Genomic DNA, 22,149 nt, shown 5'->3' with positions numbered 1-22,149 from the left:
AATGTGACTAAGTGTTCTTCCCTTTTCTTAAAAAATGTATTAGCTAATATAAGGTCATATGTTATCATAAAATCTAATATAGTTTTCCCTTCCTCATTCCTTGTTCCAAACCCATAACCCCCATGTACTCTCTCATATTCCTCATTTTTCACTCCGACATGCCCATTTAGATCACCTCCTATTAAAATCATTTCATTTGGTGTAATATTTTGTAATATTTCATCTAAGTCCTCCCAACACCTTGATTTGGTAGCTTCATCTAATCCTATTTGTGGTGCATATACGCTAATTATGTTCATATTTTCTTTCGTCACTATTATCTTAAGGGCTATAATTCTATCCCCTTTTCTAACTACTCCTACAACTTCATCCTTTAACAAACTATCTACAATAATATCCACTCCATTTCTTGCTTTACTCTTTCCAGTGTACCATAACTTAAAACCCGAGTTCTCTATTATCTTTGCCTTCTCACCTGTCCATTTTGTCTCTTGTACACACAAAATACTAATTTTTCTCCTAATCATCATATCTACTACCTCCATTGATTTACCAGTGAGAGTTCCTATGTTCCGTGTTCCAAATCTTAGATTATTAGTTTTCCTATCATATTTGTTCTTATCTAACCTATGGTGTGAGAACTCTTGCCTATTTAACACTACACCCAAGTTCTCATGGAGATGTAGCGGTCCTTGCTGAGACGTTACTCAAGAGAAAAAAATTCTTTAGATTGATGTTCTTGAGCCACTGGTCGAAGCCTCTTTTTATAGTCCATTCTGAGCATCTGGAACCCCTTCGGACGCTTAGACAGTTGAGGTGGGTTTGGCCAGTCATCGCGCTCTAACTCAGCTTCGGAATAACTTTTCTGGTCCGGGCGCTCGGACCAGCTCCGGGCGCTCGAACCACCTAGGTGCTTGTAGCACCTACCCGGGCAACACTAGCCCTAGTGTCCAGACCAGTTTCGGGCGCTAGACTCCCCTTTTTTACACTTCTCATTCCTACAAAAAAGAGTTAGTTTAGGCAAATAATATGTAAATAATGACAAGATTTGACATCTTTTGGACTGCACGGTCTTGACTTTGAGTTTCGCTGAAACTCTAGGTTGGATCGACGCTTACTATTCTCTCTTTGGGGAACGCGTCCTCACCTACTCTTCTCAGGAAAAATTATCTTTTGCCAGAACAGTCCTCCAGACCGTCTAGACTTTTGCTCAATGTCTGATACTTCAGGACTTCATGCTGAACGTCTGATCCATGATCCGTCCAGTCTTTCATCTGTTATTCGTGACCCCCAGGATTTTCATCTAGAGTACTTGACTCTACTGTAACGCCCCGCCTTCTACTGACTAGGCTGTGAGGCCGATCGCTACATTATGCTGTGCTAAATTACTATTGCAGAAATCTGGATTGATTAAAATTTTACTAAACTGATTACTGTAAAATCTGAACTTAATATTCTAGGTGTACCTAGGAGTTGTACACATGCTAGGGAAGGTAATCTATGCCTCTCGGATGTCCTGCTAGCTGTAATCAGGCATTTCAATCGATCCATGAATCGATTGGGCTGTCGGATCGATCCAGTGATCGATCCAGCTTGATACCGGCACGGAGAAAAACTCTGGATCGGTCGGCTGACCGATCCATAAGCTATATTGCTTCTGTATGCGGCTGGATCAGTCTACCGACCGATCCAGGAGTACACTGAATGGTCGGCTGACCGATCCAGTGGCTCACTACTTCTGTATGCGACAGGATCGGTCTACCGACCGATCCAGGAGTACACTAATCGGTCGGCAGACCGATCCAGTGGCTCACTGATCGGTCGGCTGACCGATCAGTGAGCTTCTGTACTCTCTGCTAACTCTCTGTTCGCGACTAGATCGGTCAGCTGACCGATCCAGTGGCACAACCCAATTCTGATCGATCTGTAGATCGATCTGGGTTTCTGATTTCGAACCAGAACCCCTGATTTCAGCACTATTTCGTGCCTCAATCACATTACATGTTCTAAGATGGCTAGGAAACACTCTAACAACCACAACTAACATTCTAACATCATAAAGAACAATGTTCTAAGCATAATAGAGTGCATGGTTAACTAATTCATAGCGATCAACATACTAAAGTGTAAATTGCTAAAACACTAAAAAGTACTAATGTTTAAACAAAGCTTGCTAGAGTTCCCTAAGATCTTCTTTCCAAGTTCCTGCCCACACACATCTTCATAGCATTGCCCTCCAGCCTCCGCTAGTCCATCTTTCCTTTACCTTTATCTACAGTATAAGAAAAAGAAAGTATCTATAAGCTTTCGCTTAGTAAAAAACCATCTACCTCACTAAAACATGCATTCGATGCAATATGCTTTTAAAACATGCTGTTTGAAAGTGCACTGATTAGACTGAATCATGGCATGTTATCATTCATAGAAATCAAAGCTAGTCATGGCATACTATCATCTAAACATGTGTAATAAAAGCTGAACATGAACACCAAAGCATGGCATACAAAGCTAACCATAACTATCATGTGTAACAACAAGGAAAACTGAGCTGAACATGAATTAAACTAGTCTGGAACTGAATTCAAACTCAACTAACATAACTGATCTTTGTGAGTTTTGAAAAACTATAATAGAATAGATTAAAATACATAATCATACTGCTAATGGGCCTGGCAACTGTACATGCTATGCGCGCATCCTCAACTAAACCCGGGGTTGCAAATCCCGAATTTAGCAAGGTTTACTAGGTTATCTAAACCTAGGGACCGACTATGGGAGCCCAGCCCAATAGATATCTAATCCTGTACAGTGCCACTACTGAAAATAAAATTCTGAATCATAGCAAATTAATTTACCTTGCTTCTACTAGGTTATCTGAACCTAGGGGCGACTGTGGGTGCCCACCCATTGGACCGTAGTCCCATATATGCTGTGGCAAGGCTAACTAAACTATTTAAATGCTTCTATTGCATTTACTGAGCTATTAAAATGCCTAAGTTGTATTTTTCTGTGCTAAATAATTTAATCGAACACTTAATATGCACTAATTCGCATCCTTGTGCCGAAAGTCTACATATTACTAAACTAAAACATGGAATTCACACGGAAGCTACTTATACTGCAGGTGAGGGGTTTCTTACCTCCTGTTAGGATTTTCTTATGATTCTAATCGCTGGATTTCCGGAGGAGACGATCCTTTCGACGATCTTCTCGCGTCTACACGTTCCTCTCGCGGAGGGGAGCGTCCTCGTGTCGAAGTCGTCGTCGGAAAGTGCTCTCGGAGCCCTTGGGACGAAACCCTCGCTTGCTCTTGTGGTTGGTGCCGAGAGAAGGAAGAAAAGGGAGAGGGTCGGCGGAACTAGGGTGAGGAGGAGCAAGTCACGTTAAAAGAGAAAACCAAATAACTCTTCACCCATTAATTCCCTATTTATATTAAGTGGGTATTTCGGCCCAACTTAAACTTAAATATAAATGTTTCCCTTTCCTTTCAACATGGCCCTGCTGGGTTCAACTGGTTACTAGAATTATCCGTAAACCGTAGGTCTCGGGTTCAATTCCCCGCTTAGGCCATTTTCGTTTTCTATTTATTTTTGCTACTTCCGTTACTCTAAAAATTCTGTAAAAATATCCTAAAATTCCATAAAAATCATAGAATATTTCTAAAATAGTTTTGGGAATTTTCGGGCGTTACAATCCCCCATACCTTATAAAAAGTTCATCCTCGAACTTAGAATAATTCTGGGTACTTCTGTCTCATGCTGGCTTCTGTCTCCCATGTTGCCTCTTCTGCTGTGTGACTGTGCCAAATAACTTTGACTAATGGTACTTCCTTGTTCCGCAATTTCTTAACTGCTCGGTCTATTATCTGAATAGGTCGACTGTCATAGCTGAGGTCTTCGCGGATCTGTACCGACTGGGGCTCAATCACCTGGGTGGCATCTGGGATATGCTTCTTCAGCATAGAGACATGAAATACATTGTGGACAGCTGACATTTCCTGGGGTAGCTCTAGCTCATATGCTACCTTGCCCACTCTTCTGCTGATAAGGTATGGTCCCACATATCGGGGACTTAGCTTGCCCTTCTTCCCAAAACGCATTACTCCCTTCATGGGAGCTACTCTAAGGAACACTGAATCCCAACTGAAAACTCCAAAGGTCTGCGCCGTATATCAGCATAGCTTTTCTGGCGGCTCTGAGCTGTCTCTATCCTCTGGCGGATCTGCTGTATAGCTGCTATGGTATCTGCCACTAGATCTGTCTGAAGTTCTAGCTCTTTCTGTTCACCACTCTCATACCAGCAGATTGGAGATCTACACCTCCGCCCATAGAGAGCCTCATAAGGTGTCATACCGATAGTGGCCTGATAGCTGTTGTTGTATGCAAATTCTGCTAAACTCAGATATTTGCACCAACTTCCCTTGAAATCTAGGGCACATGCTCGGAGCATATCCTCGAGTACCTGATTTACTCGCTCCGTCTGTCCATCTGTCTGCGGATGGAAGGTTGTGCCCAAAGCTGTCTGTACACACTCCCAGAAGTGTGATGTGAACCTGCTGTCTCTGTCTGAAATAATGGTTCGTGGGACTCCATGTAATCTAACGATCTCCTTGAGATACAACTGAGCTAGCTGTTCCATGGAGTAGGATATCCTGATAGCTAAGAAGTGGGCTGATTTAGTCAATCTGTCGACTATTACCCAGATGGTATCAAAACCATTCGTGGTTCTGGGTAATCCCACTATAAAATCCATAGAAATGTCTTCCCACTTCCATTCTGGTATCTGTATGGGCTGCAAAACTCCCCCTGGTCTCTGATGTTCTGCCTTAACCCTCTGATAGGTTAGGCAGGTGCTGACATATCGAGCGATGTCTCTCTTCATCCCAGGCCACCAAAAACGTTTCTTCATGTCCTGGTACATTTTGGTGGAGCCAGGATGCATCGCATAGGGAGTCTTGTGAGCCTCGTCTAGGATTTTCCTCTGTAGTTCCTCCTGATCCGGAACACATAGCCTGTCACCAAAATACAACACCCCGCTATCTGATATTCTGAACTCTCCACCTTCTGATTCTGCTAAACCTTGCTTGATTCTCTGAATTTCAGGATCCTGCTCCTGAGCTGTCTGGATGTCACCGAGCAAGGTAGACTCTAATGTCATAGTAGAGAGCTGTCCGACTATGAGCTCGAGACCGAAATCTGAGATCTCCTTCTGTAGGGGCGGTGACATGGCTGCTAGAGATAATAGGTAGCGCTGGACTTCCTGCTGAGGGTGTCTGCTACCCTATTCCCTTTTCCTGGGTGGTAGAGGATATCTATGTCGTAGTCTTTGACCAGTTCTAGCCATTTGCGCTGTCGCATATTCAGATCCTTCTGAGTGAAGAAGTACTTCAGACTCTGATGATCTGTATACACTCTGCACTGAGCTCCATACAAGTAATGTCTCCAAATCTTGAGAGCGAACACCACTGCTGCAAGCTCAAGGTCATGAGTAGGATAGTTCTTCTCATAATCCTTAAGTTGTCTGGAGGCATAGGCGATCACCTTGCCATCTTGCATCAGCACTGCTCCTAGTCCCAACTTCGAGGCATCACTATATATGTCAAAGCTATCTGCGTTCTCTGGTAGAGTCAGAATAGGTGCACTGGTCAATCTCCTTTTCAGCTCGCTGAAACTGTTCTCACAGTCCTCTGTCCACTGAAATTTTCTGTTCTTTCTGGTAAGAGCTGTCAGTGGGGAGGCTATCCTGGAGAAGTCCTCTACGAATTTCCTGTAGTAACCTGCTAATCCCAGAAAGCTTCTGATCTCACTGGCGTTCTTGGGTCTTTTCCAGTTGCTCACAGCTTCTATCTTACTGGGGTCTACCATGATACCATCCTTTGAGATGATGTGACCCAGGAAGGACACCTGATCTAACCAAAATTCACATTTTGTGAACTTGGCATATAACTGGTTCTGCTGAAGGGTCTGCAATACTATTTTCAGGTGCTCTACGTGTTCTTCCTGAGTTCTGGAATAGATAAGAATGTCATCGATGAACACGATAACGAACCTATCTAAATATTCTCTGAATACCCTGTTCATAAGGTCCATGAAAGTAGTTGGAGCATTTGTCATGACAAAGGGCATGACTACGAACTCGTAATGCTCGTATCTAGTCCTGAATGCTGTCTTGGGTATGTCCCCTTCTTTAACCTTCACCTGATGATAACCTGATCTGAGGTCTATTTTAGAGAACACTGCTGCTCCCTTTAGCTGATCAAACAAGTCATCAATTCTGGGAAGAGGATACCTGTTCTTGATGGTGACTTGGTTCAGCGCTCGGTAGTCTATACACAGGCTTTCTTCTTCACGAACAATACAGGTGCTCCCCATGGTGAGTGACTAGGACGGATGAAGCCCTTGTCAAGCAACTCCTGTAGTTGCTCATGAAGTTCCTTCAGTTCTGCTGGAGTCATGCGGTAAGGTGCTTTGGAGATAGGATTTGTACCGGGAATGAGCTCTATCTCAAATTCGATCTCCCTGTCTGGTGCTAGGCCTGGTAACTCTTCAGGGAAGACTGCTGGGTAGTCACATACGACTCGGACCTCTGCTAGCTGTTGGTCCTTATCCTGACTGGTGCTGACTACGTGTGCTAAGAACCCCGTACATCCTGAATCCATCAACCTCTGTGCCTTCATAGCTGAGAGAAACTTCTTGGCCTTTCTCCTGGGTTCTCCGACGAATTCGAACTGTGCTTCCGCTTCAGGTTGGAATATGACTTTCTGTTTACGGCACTCGATGGAGGCACCGTATTTGATCAAGAAGTCCATCCCGAAGATGACGTCGTAGTCGGTCATATTAATCACTATCAGATCGCAAAAGAGCTCTCTGTCTGCTATAGTGACCGGCACTGCTCTGAGCCAGTGCGTAGACGCCATGATTTCTCCTGAGGGTAACGTCGTAAGGAACTGGCTACTGAGTACCTCTGGAGGTACTGCTAACTTCTCAGCAAATGCCCTGGATATGTATGAATGGGTTGCCCTAGTATCGAATAAGACAGTTGTACTTTGCTGTAAAATACTAATCTGACCTGTAACAACTGTCGAGGCATTTGCTGCGTCCTCTCTGGTGAGTGAGTAGATCCTCGCATTGGTCGTAGCTGGAGGGGCTTCTAATCTGCCCTGGCTGATATGTGGACCATCTAAAGCGGCCTGCATCTGATGTAACTGAGCTGGCTGGCCTCCATACTGAATCGGTTGTGGCTGAGGAAGACTGGTCTTGTTTGGACACTGCTTGGCCATATGCCCTTCCTGTCCGCATTCAAAGCATCCTCGTGTGCCCTTACGACAAACTCCAGGATGGAATTTCCCACAAGTAGCACACTTTGGATAACTGGGCTGCTTGCTGGCTAACTCCTGGTTTGCGCTTGTTGCCGGAGTTCCCTTTCCATTAGAGCCATGGGAGCCGTGGCCCTGCTGTTTCGAGTGCGAGCCTCCTTGACCTTTAGCTTCCGAGAGGACTTGCTTCTGCCGCTTGATGCTATTCGGTAATGCTCAGTGATTAGAGCACCGCTCACTAATTCTTCTATGGTTTGTGGCCTATGAACGCCACCAGCCACGTTCATTGCTATTTCCGGCCTCAGATCTTGAGCATCAACCGGATTCGTTCCTTCTCTGTGCCGACTAATTCTGGGCATAGACGAGCCAACCTGTTGAATTTCTTCACGGCTTCCTCAACTGATAGGTTGCCCTGACGAAACTCAGTGAACTCATCATAGTGACGGTTGGTGACCCGCACGTGAAAGAACTCCTCAAAGAATTCCTTCTCAAGTCAACCCATGTCATCTGGTTCACTGGGCGCCGCTCGATTCTCTCCCACCACATACGTGCATCTCCCATCGACGGAAGGAGGCGCACTTCACCTTCTCATGTTCTGGCCACCCGAAGCTCCATCGTACTTTCCAGTGTTTTGAACCATGCCCGAGCATCCCATGGTTCATTCTTGCCTGAGAAATTCTCCGGCTTGACTCTCGCCACTGGATCGATAGGCTTCTCTCTGCCTCTGCTGCTGGGGCTACTGGTGCCGTAGGCTGGACTGGTGGAACCTCTAAGACCACCGGTGTCGTCAGTTAGGCTCCGGGGTGACAGTGGAGGTTCAGCTAGCTGCTGCTGTAACTGAGCCACTAGTGCTGTAAGGTCTGGGGGAGGCACTGAACTGCCTGCCTCATGCTGGGGCTCAGTGGCTGGTGCCCTTCTAGCTGGGCGTCCTCGTGCCATTTCTAAAGACATGCAGGACATACATGACTAACACAAGCATAATAGAGAAACTATTGTTATCATGTTAACTACTATCATAAACAAGCATGCTTTAGTTATCCATAACAGAAAAGCAATAAACATACAAAGTGAGAGGTATTCTTACTTGGAAGTTGCAGGTACAATGCTGATGTGTGTGTAGGAAGTATGGAAACTGCTCTGATACCACTCTGTAATGACCCGTCTTCTACTGACTAGGCTGTGAGGCCGATCGCTACATTATGCTGTGCTAAATTACTATTGCGGAAATCTGGATTGATTAAAATTTTACTAAACTGATTACTGTAAAATTTGAACTTAATATTCTAGGTGTACCTAGGAGTTGTACACATGCTAGGGAAGGTAATCTATGCCTCTCGGATGTCCTGCTAGCTGTAATCAGGCATTTCAATCGATCCATGAATCGATTGGGCTGTCGGATCGATCCAGTGATCGATCCAGCTTGATACCGGCACGGAGAAAAACTCTGGATCGGTCGGCTGACCGATCCATAAGCTATATTGCTTCTGTATAAGGCTGGATCGGTCTACCGACCGATCCAGGAGTACACTGATCGGTCGGCTGACCGATCCAGTGGCTCACTGCTTCTGTATGCGGCTGGATCGGTCTACCGACCGATCCAGGAGTACACTGATCGGTCGGTAGACCGATCCAGTGGCTCACTGATCGGTCGGCTGACCGATCAGTGAGCTTCTGTACTCTCTGTTCGCAGACGCTAACTCTCTGTTCGCGACTAGATCTGTAGATCGATCTGGGTTTCTGATTTCAAACCAGAACCCCTGATTTCAGCACTATTTCGTGCCTCAATCACATTACATGTTCTAAGATGGCTATGAAACACTCTAACAACCACAACTAACATTCTAACATCATAAAGAACAATGTTCTAAGCATAATAGAGTGCATGGTTAACTAATTCATAGCGATCAACATACTAAAGTGCAAATTGCTAAAACACTAAAAAGTAATAATGTTTAAACAAAGCTTGCTAGAGTTCCCTAAGATCTTCTTTCCAAGTTCCTGCCCACACACATCTTCGTAGCATTGCCCTCCAGCCTCCGCTAGTCCATCTTTTCTTTACCTTTATCTGCAGTATAAGGAAAAGAAAGTATCTATAAGCTTTCGCTTAGTAAGAAACCATCTACCTCACTAAAACATGCATTCGATGTAATATGCTTTTAAAACATGCTGTTTGAAAGTGCACTAATTAGACTGAATCATGGCATGTTATCATACATAGAAATCAAAGCTAGTCATGGCATACTATCATCTAAATATGTGTAATAAAAGCTGAACATGAACACCAAAGCATGGCATACAAAGCTAACCATAACTATCATGTGTAACAACAAGGAAAACTGAGCTGAACATGAATTAAACTAGTCTGGAACTGAATTCAAACTCAACTAACATAACTGATCTTTGTGAGTTTTGAAAAACTATAATAGAATAGATTAAAATACATAATCATACTGCTAATGGGCCCACATGCTATGCGCGCATCCTCAACTAAACCCGGGGTTGCAAATCCCGAATTTAGCAAGGTTTACTAGGTTATCTAAACCTAGGGACCGACTATGGGAGCCCAGCCCAATGGATATCTAATCCTGTACAGTGCCATTACTGAAAATAAAATACTGAATCATAGCAAATTAATTTACCTTGCTTCTACTAGGTTATCTGAACCTAGGGGCGACTGTGGGTGCCCACCCATTGGACCGTAGTCCCATATATGCTGTGGCAAGGCTAACTAAACTATTTAAATGCTTCTATTGCATTTACTGAGCTATTAAAATGCCTAAGTTGCATTTTTCTGTGCTAAATAATTTAATCGAACACTCAGTATGCACTAATTCGCATCCTTGTGCCGAAAGTCTACATATTACTAAACTAAAACATGGAATTCACACGGAAGCTACTTATACTGCAGGTGAGGGGTTTCTTACCTCCTGTTAAGATTTTCTTACGATTTTAATCGCTGGATTTCCGGAGGAGACGATCCTTTCGACAATCTTCTCGCGTCTACACGTTCCTCTCGCGGAGGGGTGCGTCCTCGTGTCGAAGTCGTCGTCGGAAAGTGCTCTCGGAGCCCTTGGGACGAAACCCTCGCTTGCTCTTGTGGTTGGTGCCGAGAGAAGGAAGAAAAGGGAGAGGGTCGGCGGAACTAGGGTGAGGAGGAGCAAGTCACGTTAAAAGAGAAAACCAAATAACTCTTCACCCATTAATTCCCTATTTATATTAAGTGGGTATTTCGGCCCAACTTAAACTTAAATATAAATGTTTCCCTTTCCTTTCAGCACGGCCCTGCTGGGTTCAACTGGTTACTAGAATTATCCGTAAACCGTAGGTCTCGGGTTCAATTCCCCGCTTAGGCCGTTTTCGTTTTCTATTTATTTTTGCTACTTCCGTTACTCTAAAAATTCTGTAAAAATATCCTAAAATTCCAGAAAAATCATAGAATATTTCTAAAATAGTTTTGAGAATTTTTGGGCATTACAAATATTTTGCCCAAAGTCCTTGACCTGCTAAGACTTCGCCCAGTCCATTAGACCAGGACTTCATTGCCTAACAGCAGCTAGGACTTTCCACTTGCCTAACTATAGCTAGGACTTTCCTTTGCCTAAAATCACTTAGGAATTTCCTACACACTTAGTCAACTTGTTAGATAATAAGATAACTAAACTTTGGACCATTTTGTCATTATCAAAATATAAGTTCGATTGTCTGGTACTCTCTGCACCAACATATTCTTTATAAATTGTATACAAAAGCTTTTGGATCTCTCTAATACTACTCTATTATTCAAATGTGTTATAAAGTTTACGCAAAGTGAATTCAAGTAATCACATTTTGTATCTAGGATTCAATACTGAACCAATAGCCATTAATAAATTGCATTCACCCCAATATTTATCAAACTTTTTTTTTTCCATTTTTTGCACCATTTTTCTAATAAACTATTCTTCGTCACAAGATTTCTCATCCAAGATTAATTTTACTCAATAAACTTCATTTAGAAAAAGGTTAGTAGTAGGATATTCACTTCCAGAAATAATTTTGGTTGCTTGATAAAAAAATTTCAAAACTAAAAATACTTTAAGCAATTTCTCCTAATCAGATTTTGTTGGAGAATGAATGTAGTTAGCTTCCCGATCTTTAAATTTTGGAAAAACTTCTTTGAAAGCAATTGTTGTTATCAATATCTCATAAGTTGAATTCCAACTTATTTTACAATCATCAACCAATTTTCTTTCTTGTAACTTCAATTACTTCACAATTTCAGCAAATTGAATTAACCTAACATCTGTTCTTCTAATGAAATCTAAAGTCTGATGTATAGCATGCATAATATCCTTAATTTCATTGAGATCGTCCTGAGCTATAAGATTTGAAATATACACACAATGCCGGACATGAAATAATTTTTCCCCACAAATCATTTTGTTATTTATTTTTAAGAAATCTTCCTTCGTATATTTAATTGCAGCATTATTAGCACTCACATTATCAACAGAAACTATATATATTTTATTTTTCAATCTCCCATGTCCTTGCACACCTTAGAAGGGTATACGAAATTTGAGGATCACCACGAGGAGGAGGTATATGAAAAAAAATTGAGAGCACGTTTATTTAATTTTCAAGAAGAGTTAATCCAATGATGAGTGATAACCATGTACTCTATTTTTTTGATTTTTTTGACTTCCATAAGCATGTCATGAGGCTAATCTTTGTTACAGTTTTCAGCAAACTATATAATTTTTTCTTCTCAGTTTCATGTATTATAAAATAACTCTTTTTTCCTATTGTTTGAGATATATGAGTCCACTCAGCATTCCATATCTTCAAAATATACTAAAATCTTCTTCTTATAATAATGTAAATGGATGTTTATGCATTAAAATTCATGAGACAGTAGCTTCTTTCATGCGTTCCATACAAAATTTTCCATCATATAACAAAGGTGACATAGTTGTATCAACACTTTCTAATCCTAACAATAGTTATTGTTGTTTGAGTTTATCTTAAGTTTATTTTTAGACTCCAATTGTTTAAAATAATGATCAAAGTGTCGTTTTAAGTGTGTTGTAGTACTTGACTTCATTTTTGCATGGAATAATTGACAAATAAAATTAATAGTTGGTATCCTTTGGTCACACAAATAATAGCAGTGACTCCGATGGGGAGGATACTATTAGATGTGCCTAAGTGTATACCATTACTTGACACTAAGTCCATTAATAAGATTGTGCCCCTTCCGATGGGGAAGATCACACGCTCTTAATTAATTTCCTATAGTCATCCTAAATGGAAGTTTGTTCTAGTGATCCACAAACAAGCTCATCCGATATGGAGGAAGGCACTCAGAGCCAACACGCAAGCTTGTTTGCATCACTTACAAACCAGTAATGGAGACCGTGGAATTTATTTAAAATTCCTCTCCCACTTAGTTATTTATGAATGAGGAATTTTAACTATGCTAGCCTACTGGACATGTATACTAATATGCACACACAGCACAATATAAAAGCAATAAATAGAAAATCTAATTTTCAACTATTATGAATTTTATCTATAGTTGTCCTCCGTGTGTTGTCATCCCAAGCTGCTGCCATATTTGGCCACCGCCACCGGGTCTAGCTGTCGCATCCATCTTGCTCCTTGTTCCGCTGCGCCTCTGGTCCTTAGAAGATTCCACGCTTTGCAAGATTCGATCCGCGACATAAATAGAATTTTACAATTTTGATCCTATATTCCATAAAAGGAATGTACATGTATCTAGATCAAAAATAAAATCCTAATAAAACTAAATACAGCTCCTGCTGTATTTTATAATACAATCATGCACACACATATAAATGCCCTTGACATGTCCAAGGGTCCAATCACACACATAAAACTATAAGCCATAATAGTTGGATCCTGCATCCACAAAGTTAGCACATCCTACTATTATCCTACCTAAATTATGTATGACATGTGCATAATTAAACTAATATCAAATACACAGAGGCAAAACCCTAGCTCTGATACCAATTGTTGGTTGCTACTCGGAAAACCTAGAGGTTCCACTGTACAAAAATTTTGTACAAAGGTCTGAACCTTTTCCTAGTTACCATGTGTTCTTTTAAATTAAATTTTGGATCGCCTGCGGAACTTAACACGTTTGATCCAAAACTTAATCTATTTGTTCTTTTAGGTTTAGACTTGGATCTCCTGCGAAACTTAACACGTTCGATCCAAATCACCTTAAGTTATTAATTCCATTAAATATTAATTTCCATAATTGGTTCCCAGTACTGACGTGGCGAGGCACATGGCCTTCTTAGATATGGGAGCAACCACCACCGACTAGACAAAACCTTTTATGGAAAGCTAATATTTAATTTCCTAAAATAACTTTAGGTTAACCGAAAGGAACAATCAAATCACAAGGAAAAGAAAAAATAAAAGAACACAACATCGAAAAACATATTCAAAATACTAGAATCGTAAGCCTCTTGTATTTGGTATTATTTCCATAAATAACTAGTATGATGCGGAAAGAGAAAAATTACTAGTTATACCTTCTAGAAACACCTCTTGATCTTCTACCGTATTCCTCTTCTAACCTCGGACGTTGTGTGGGCAACGATCTTCCGAGATGAGAAACCACCAATGAACCTTCTTCTCCTCCTAGCTAGGTTCGGCCAACACAAGAGACTTCACCAAGGAAGAAGAAAAACACCAACCAAGCTCCAAGGGATGCAAGCTTTCTCTCCTTTTTCTTCTTCTTCTCCAAGTAGTATCCGGCCACCACAAGAGCTCCAAGCAAGAGGGATGTTTCGGCCACCACAAAGAGGAAGAGAGGGAGAGGATGTTGGCCGGCCACACCAAGGAATAAGAGAGGGAGGAAAAATAATAGAGGTTGTACACAATGAAGGCACCCCCACCCCTTCTTTTATATTCCTTAGCCTTAGTAAATTAGGAAATTTAATTACAATAAAATTTCCTTAATTTCCTTGACATGATTTAATTGAGAAAAATAAAATAAAATTTCCCAATTAAACTCTTAATGGCCGGCCACATCATAGAGAGGCAAATTAGACAAGTTTCAATCAACAAATTAAAACTTCCTAATTTATTTCCGGAAATTTTAAAAATAAAATTTCTCTTCAAAAATCCCTTCATGGTTGATAAAAAGAAATTTCTATAATTTTAATTTTTCAACATGTGAATAATTTTCAAAGAGAAAATAAAATATCTCTCCAATCTACAAATAAGGAAAGAGATCTAATATCTTTCTTTAATCTTTTGTAGATCCTTTTTTAAAAGAGATATTTTTATTTTAATTCTCTTTAATAAATTATATCTTCCACATAATAAAAATTAAAATTAAAATTCTTTTTAATTTAATTATGGCCGGCCCCCTCTAGCTTGGGTTCAAGCTAGGGCCGGCCACCCTAAACCATGCTTAGGCCGGCCCTAGCTTAATTCCCAAGCTAGCTTGGCCGACCCCCTTTAGGTGGGTATAGAAGGTGGGTATAGGTGGATATAGTACTCTATAAATAAGAGGCTACGATAGGGACCGAGAGGAGAAATTGGTTTTGGTCTCCCGATAAAATTAAGCATCCCGTGTTCGCCCCGAACACACAACTTAATTTTATCAATAATAATTCATTCCACTAGAGAACTATTATTGAACTACCGCACCAATCCCAAATTACATTTTTGGGCTCCTTCTTATTATGAGTGTGTTAGTCTCCCTGTGTTTAAGATATCGAATGTCCACTAATTAAGTGAGTTACTGACAACTCATTTAATTAATATCTTAGTCCAAGAGTAGTACCACTCAACCTTCTCGTCATGTCGGACTAAGTCCACCTGCAGGGTTTAACATGACAATCCTTATGAGCTCCTCTTGGGGACATTATCAAACTAGTATCTCTAGGACACAGTTTCCTTCTATAATCAACAACACACACTATAAGTGATATCATTTCCCAACTTATCGGGCTTATTGATTCATCGAACTAAATCTCACCCATTGATAAATTAAAGAAACAAATATCAAATATATGTGCTTGTCATTATATTAGGATTAAGAGCACACACTTCCATAATAACTGAGGTCTTTGTTCCTTTATAAAGTCAGTATAAAAGAAACTACCTCAAATGGTCCTACTCAATACACTCTGAGTGTACTAGTGTAATTATATAGTCAAGATAAACTAATACCTAATTACACTACGACCTTCTAATGGTTTGTTCCTTTCCATTTTGGTCGTGAGCTACTGTTTATAATTTATAAGGTACTGATAACATCATCTTCTGCATGTGACACCACATACTATGTTATCTACAATATAAATTAATTGAACAACTACAAATAAATGTAGATAATTTGACCAAATGTGATTCTTTATTCAAAACAAATGTTTACAAAAGCTTAGGCTTTCAGTATACACTCCAACAACTATGTCCTAGTAATCTAGATTGGTAATGTCCCCAAGAGGAGCTCATAAGGATTGTCATATAAACTCTGCAGGTGGACTTAGTTCGACATGACGATAAGGTTGAGTGGTACTACTCTTGGAGCTAGATATTAATTAAGTGAGTTGTTAGTAACTCATTTAATTAGTGGACATTTTATATCTTAAACATAGGGAGATTAACACACTCATGATAAGAAAGAGCTCATATAGTAATATGGGATTGGTGCGGTAGTTCAATAATAACTCTTTAGTGGTATGAGTTATTATTGATGAACTCGAGTTGGGTGTTCGGGGCGAACACGGGAAGCTCAAGTTCATCGGGAGACCAAAACCAATTCCTCCTCTCGGTCCCTGTCGTAGCCTCTTAGTTATAAAGTGTTATACCCACCTATACCCACCTTCTTAACCATCCTTAGGTGGTCGGCCAAGTCAAGCTTGGAGCCCAAGCAAGGGCCGACCAAGATAAGCCTTAGATGGACCAAGTGGTGGTCGGCCCTAGCTTGGAACCCAAGCTTAGGTGGCCGACCGCATAAAAAATAAAAGGAGTTTATTTTAAAATCTTTCCTTATGTGGAAGCCATGGTTTTAAAAGAGAGTTTAAAATTTAAATCTTTCCTTTTATAGCTTTCTACAAAAGATTATGAGAAAGGTTTGATATCTTTCCTTATTTGTAGTTAAAAGGAAGATTTTAATTTTTGATAAAACTTTCCTTTTTTGTAACCATCCTCATGGTTTTAAAAGAGAGTTTTAAAATTTAAATCTTTCCTTTTATAGCTTTCTACAAAAGATTAAGAGAAAGATTTGATATCTTTCCTTATTTGTAGTTAAAAGGAAGATTTTAATTTTGGAGAAAACTTTCCTTTTTGTAATCATCCACATGTTTTAATAGAGAGATTTTAATTTATAAAAGTTTCCTTTTATAACAAACCATGAAGGGAATTTTTAAAAGAGAAATTTTTATTTTAAAAATTTCCAGAAACAAATTAGAAAGTTTTAATTTTGTGTTTAAAACTTTCCTTGTTTGGAGGATTTGAGGTGGCTGGCCATAGAAATAAGAAAAGGAAATTTTAATTAAATTTTCCTTTCATTGGCAAGGAAATTTTAATTAAAACTTTCCTTATTTGCCAAGACCAAGGAATATAAAAGAGAGGGTAGAGGTGCCTCACCTCATGATATATCATCTAGTATTCCTCTCTTTTCTTCCTTGGTGGTGGCCGGGCCTCTCTTCCTCATTTTCTCCTATTCTTCTTCCTTGTGTGGCCGGCGACATCTTCATCTCAAAGAGCTTGGTGGTGGTCGGCCCTCTCTTCCTCCTTTTCTCCTATTCTTCTTCCTTGTGTGGCCGAGGACATCTTCATCTCAAGGAGCTTGGTGGTGGCCGGATCTTGTTAGAGGAAGAATGAGAGATGGGAGGCTTTGTTTCTTAGCATCCCTTGTGTTAGAGTGTATACTAAAAGCCTAGCTTTTTGTAAACATTTATTTTGAAATAAAGAATCACATTGGTCAAATATCTACATTTATATGCTAAGTGTAGTTGTTCAATTAATTTATATTGTAGATAACATGGTGTGTGGTGTCACATACAGAAGATCATGTTATCAATTCCTTATAAATTATAAATAATAGCTCACGACTAAGATGGATAGGAACAAATCATTGGAATAGTCGTAGTGTAATTTGATATTAGTTTATGTTAACTATAAAATTACACTAGTACACTCTGAGTGTATTGAGTAGGACTATTTAAGATAAGTTCTTTTTGTACTGACTGCATAAAAAAATAAGACCTTTGTTATTATGGAAGTGTGTGCACTTAATCCTGATATAATAACAAGCACATATACTCAATATTCATTTCTTTAATTTATCAAAGGGTGTGATTTAGTTCGATAAATGAATAGGCCCGATAAGTTGGGAAATGGTATTATTTATATGGTGTGTTGTTGATTATAGAATGAAATTGTGCCCTACTAATCCAGGTTGATGATGTCCCCAAGAGGAGCTCATAAGGATTGTCATGTAAACCCTGCAGGTAGATTTAGTCCGACATGACGATGAAGTTGAGTAGTACTACTCTTGGAGCTAGATATTAATTAAGTGAGTTGTCAGTAACTCATTTAATTAGTGGGCATTCTATATCTTAAATATAGGGAGATTAACACACTCATGATAAGAAGGAACTCATATAGTAATATGGGATTGTGCGGTAGTTCAATAATAACTCTTTAGTGGTATGAGTTATTATCGATGAACTCGAGTTGGGTGTTCGGGGTGAACACGGGAAGCTCAAGTTCATCGGGAGACCAAAACAAATTCCTCCTCTCGGTCCCTGTCATAGCCTCTTAATTATAAAGTGTTATACCCACCCATACCCACCTTCTTATCCACCTTAAGGTGGCCGGCCAAGCCTAGCTTGGAGCCCAAGCTAGGGCTGGCCAAACCAAGGTTAGAAGGGTCAAGTAGGTGGCCGACCCTAGCTTGAACCCAAGCTTAGGTGGCCGGCCACAATTAAAATAAAAGGAGTTTATTTTAAAATCTTTCCTTATGTGGAAGCCATGGTTTTAAAATAGAGTTTAAAATTTAAATTTTTCCTTTTATAGCTTTCTACAAAAGATTAAGAGAAAGATTTGATATCTTTCCTTATTTGTAGTTAAAAGGAAGATTTTAATTTTTGATAAAACTTTCCTTTTTTGTAACCATCCTCATGGTTTTAAAAGAGAGCTTTAAAATTTAAATCTTTCCTTTTATAGCTTTCTACAAAAGATTAAGAGAAAGGTTTGATATCTTTCCTTATTTGTAATTAAAAGGAAGATTTTAATTTTTTATAAAACTTTCTTTTTTTGTAACCATCCTCATGATTTTAAAAGAGAGTTCTAAAATTTAAATCTTTCCTTTTATAGTTTCTACAAAAGATTAAGAAAAGATTTGATATCTTTCCTTATTTGTAGATTGAAAGGAAGATTTTAATTTTAGAGAAAACTTTCCTTTTTGTAAATCATCCACATGTTTTAATAGAGAGATTTTAATTTATAAAAGTTTCTTTTTATGACCAACCATGAAGGGAATTTTTAAAAGAAAAATTTTTATTTAAAAATTTCTAGAAACAAATTAGGAAGTTTTAATTTTGTGTTAAAATCTTTCCTTCCTTGGAGGAATTGATATCGCCGGATATGGCCGGCCACATTGATAGAGAAAAGAATTTTTTTTTTAATTAATTAAATTTTCCTTTTCAATGGCAAGGAAAATAAGGAAGTTTTTATTAAAACTTTCCTTATTTGCCAAGACCAAGGAATTTAAAAGAGAGGGTAGAGATGTCTCACCTCACAAGAACATACATCTAATATTCCTCTCTTCTCTTCCTTGTGGTGGTCGGCCCTCTCTTCTTCCTCTTTCCCTTTTCTTCTTCCTTGGCCGGCGGCATCAACTCTCTAGGAGACCCTTGGTGGCTAGATTTTGCTTGGAGAAGAAGTAGAGAAAGGAGGCTTTGTTTCTTTGCATCCCTTGGAGCTTGGTTGGTGGCCAAAGATGTTCATCTCTAGGAGATTCTTGGTGGCCGAAACTTGCAAGGAGAAGAAGGAGGCTTGGGTAGATTCTCGTCTCGGTAGATCGTCACTCACACGACGTCCGAGATAAGAAGAGGAATACGACAGAAGATCGTGAGGTCTATAAGCTATAAAAGGTATAACTAATTATTAATTTCCGCATCATAACTAGTTCATCCTTTTATTTAGATCTTGAAATACCAAATACAAGAGGCTAATGAATCTAGGTTATCGAATTTATGTTTTCGATTTTGTGTTTCTTTTGTTTTTCGAACTTGTAATTCAATTGTTCTTTTTGGTTAAACCTAGGGTTACTATAAGGAAATTAAATATTAAATTTCATTGAAAGGCTTTGTCTAAGAAGTGGTGGATGCTCTCATACCCAAGAAGGCCTAGTGTCTCGCCATGTTTAACCTGGAAGCCGATCTTTGAAATTAATATTTAATTGAATTTGTAACATGGGTGGATTTGGATCAATAATGTTAAGCATCGTTTGTGATCCAAGACTAAACCACTAAGAACAGATAAATTGAATTTGAAATCAATAATGTTAAGTTCCATTTGCGATTCCAAATTTAATTTCTAAAGAACACAATAGGTTGTTAGGAATGGTTCAGGACTTGTACAAAATTTTTGTACAGGGGAACCGGTACGATATTCCGAGTATCAACCAACACCTTGGAGCTTGGTTGGTGGTCGAAAGTTCTTTATCTCTTGAAGATTGTTGGTGGATGAAACTTGCTTGGAGAAGAAGGAAGCTTGGGTGGATTCTCGTCTCAGTAGATCATCGCCCACACAACGTCCGAGATAAGAAGAGGAATACGATAGAAGATCGTGAGGTCTATAAGCTACAAAAGGTATAACTAGTTATTAGTTTCCGCATCATAATTAGTTTATTCTTTTGTTTAGATCTTGAAATACCAAACACAAGAGGCTAACATTTCTAGGTTTCGGATTTATGATTCGAATTTGTGTTTCTTTTGTTTTTTCGATCTTGTGATTCGATTGTTCTTATTGGTTAAACCTAGAGTTACTATAAGGAGATTAAATATTGAATTTCGTTGAAAGGATTTGTCTAGGAAGTGGTGGATGCTCCCATAACCAAGAAGGCCTAGTGCCTCGTCATGTTTAACCTGGAAGCCGATCTCTTAAATAAATATTTAATCAAATTTGTAACATAGGTGGATTTGGATTAATAATGTTAAGCATCATTTGCGATCCAAGTCTAAACCTTTAAGAACAGATAAGTTGTATTTGGAATCAATAATGTTAAGTTTTATTTGCGATTTCAAATTTAATTTCTAAAGAACACAATAGGTTGTTAGGAGAGGTTCAGGACTTGTACAAAATTTTTGTACAGGGGAACCGGTACGATATTCCGAGTAGCAACCAACACTACACTCATTAGATCCCGAGTTCCCGACCACTAGAAGCATGATCACACGACCTCAAGTCCTTGACGTGATTCTACTCTCAGCTTTCTGTGGTTGGCTCATCACCTTCAACCTCCTTCCACTCATTGATGCATGTGCAGCGGCGATGTCAAAGGCTCGAAGTAGGGCTATCTCCTTTCACTCATTGATATTTGCAGCGTAACGTGAAAGGGCAAAGGCTCGAAGAAGGGCTAGGGTTTGTAAACATTAGGGTTATTAGATTATACACTTATACGGTTAATAAAAGGTGCAGATAGTAATTGATGGATAATGACTTAACCCTTTAACCCATTAACCCAATAACCGATTAGAAAATAACCCATTAATCATTACTAAGTTATATATAAAAAATAAATATATAATAAATTAAATAAATGCTCACGAGCGGCGTGCGAACACTCGAACAAATTATTATAGATTCGAATTCGTCTCGAAAATATTATTGAGCATTTTTTAGTTCAGCTCGAGCTCAATAATTTCAAATGCGAATTGAATATTATTTGAATCGGCTTAAAAAGTTCGCAAGCTGACTCGATTCGTTTGCACCCCTATACTAAAATATCAAGAATGCCATAAATACTATCTCAATTCGGGAATAAGAATTTGATCCCTCAATCAAAAAGATAATAATAAGAAGACCAAAGATAAATAAGTATCACATCCTTCAATGATGTATCCTTACTAGATAAAACCAACAATATCCCTAGCTTTATTTGCTTTATGAAATGTTTGTATACACGGAATATACATTGTGGAGAATACTGAGATTCTTGTGTTCTATAGCAAAATCATATCCAGTAGCTCAAAACTCATATCCTCCTGGAGAATAGCATGCCAATATCGATGTGTCTTAGTTCCCAAAACGATTTCCCACAAATTCACTGCCAACCAATACCACCATCGTTGTATTAATAGAGAAGCCCATGATTATATAACTTTTGCTTTCATTCATATGTGACACATAAAAGTTTAGAAGTCATTAGATGTTTATGTTAACTTAAAAGATTAATCTGCTGTTATTGAGAACAAATTACAGGTAAGTAATATATCATTAGAAAATTAGAAAGACACGGATGTCTAGTTTCTAACAAAAAATGGTGCTAAAAATAATTTTCTTACAAAAAATTATGATTATTAAACAGACCTAAAAATATTGCTCAAGAAAGATTATTCGAGAAGGAAATATTGTTCAAGAAAGATATATTGTTAGGGAATGATTACTTGGGAAGGATATATTGCTGGAAAGATTGCTCAGAAAAGGACATATTTATCAGGAAAGACATATTATTCTGGAAAGATTGCTTAGGAAATGACATATTACTTGGGAAAGACATATTACTCCGGAATTGGAAAGAGTATGTTTTTGATATTCTTGATGATTTTATTGGAATTTGTAAAGGTTAATGA

Source organism: Zingiber officinale, chromosome 1B (genome assembly GCF_018446385.1).
Source record: "Zingiber officinale cultivar Zhangliang chromosome 1B, Zo_v1.1, whole genome shotgun sequence".
Classification (NCBI taxonomy): Eukaryota; Viridiplantae; Streptophyta; class Magnoliopsida; order Zingiberales; family Zingiberaceae; genus Zingiber; species Zingiber officinale.
The sequence above is the reverse complement of the archived record's forward strand: the minus strand, read 5'-3'. Positions refer to the sequence as shown.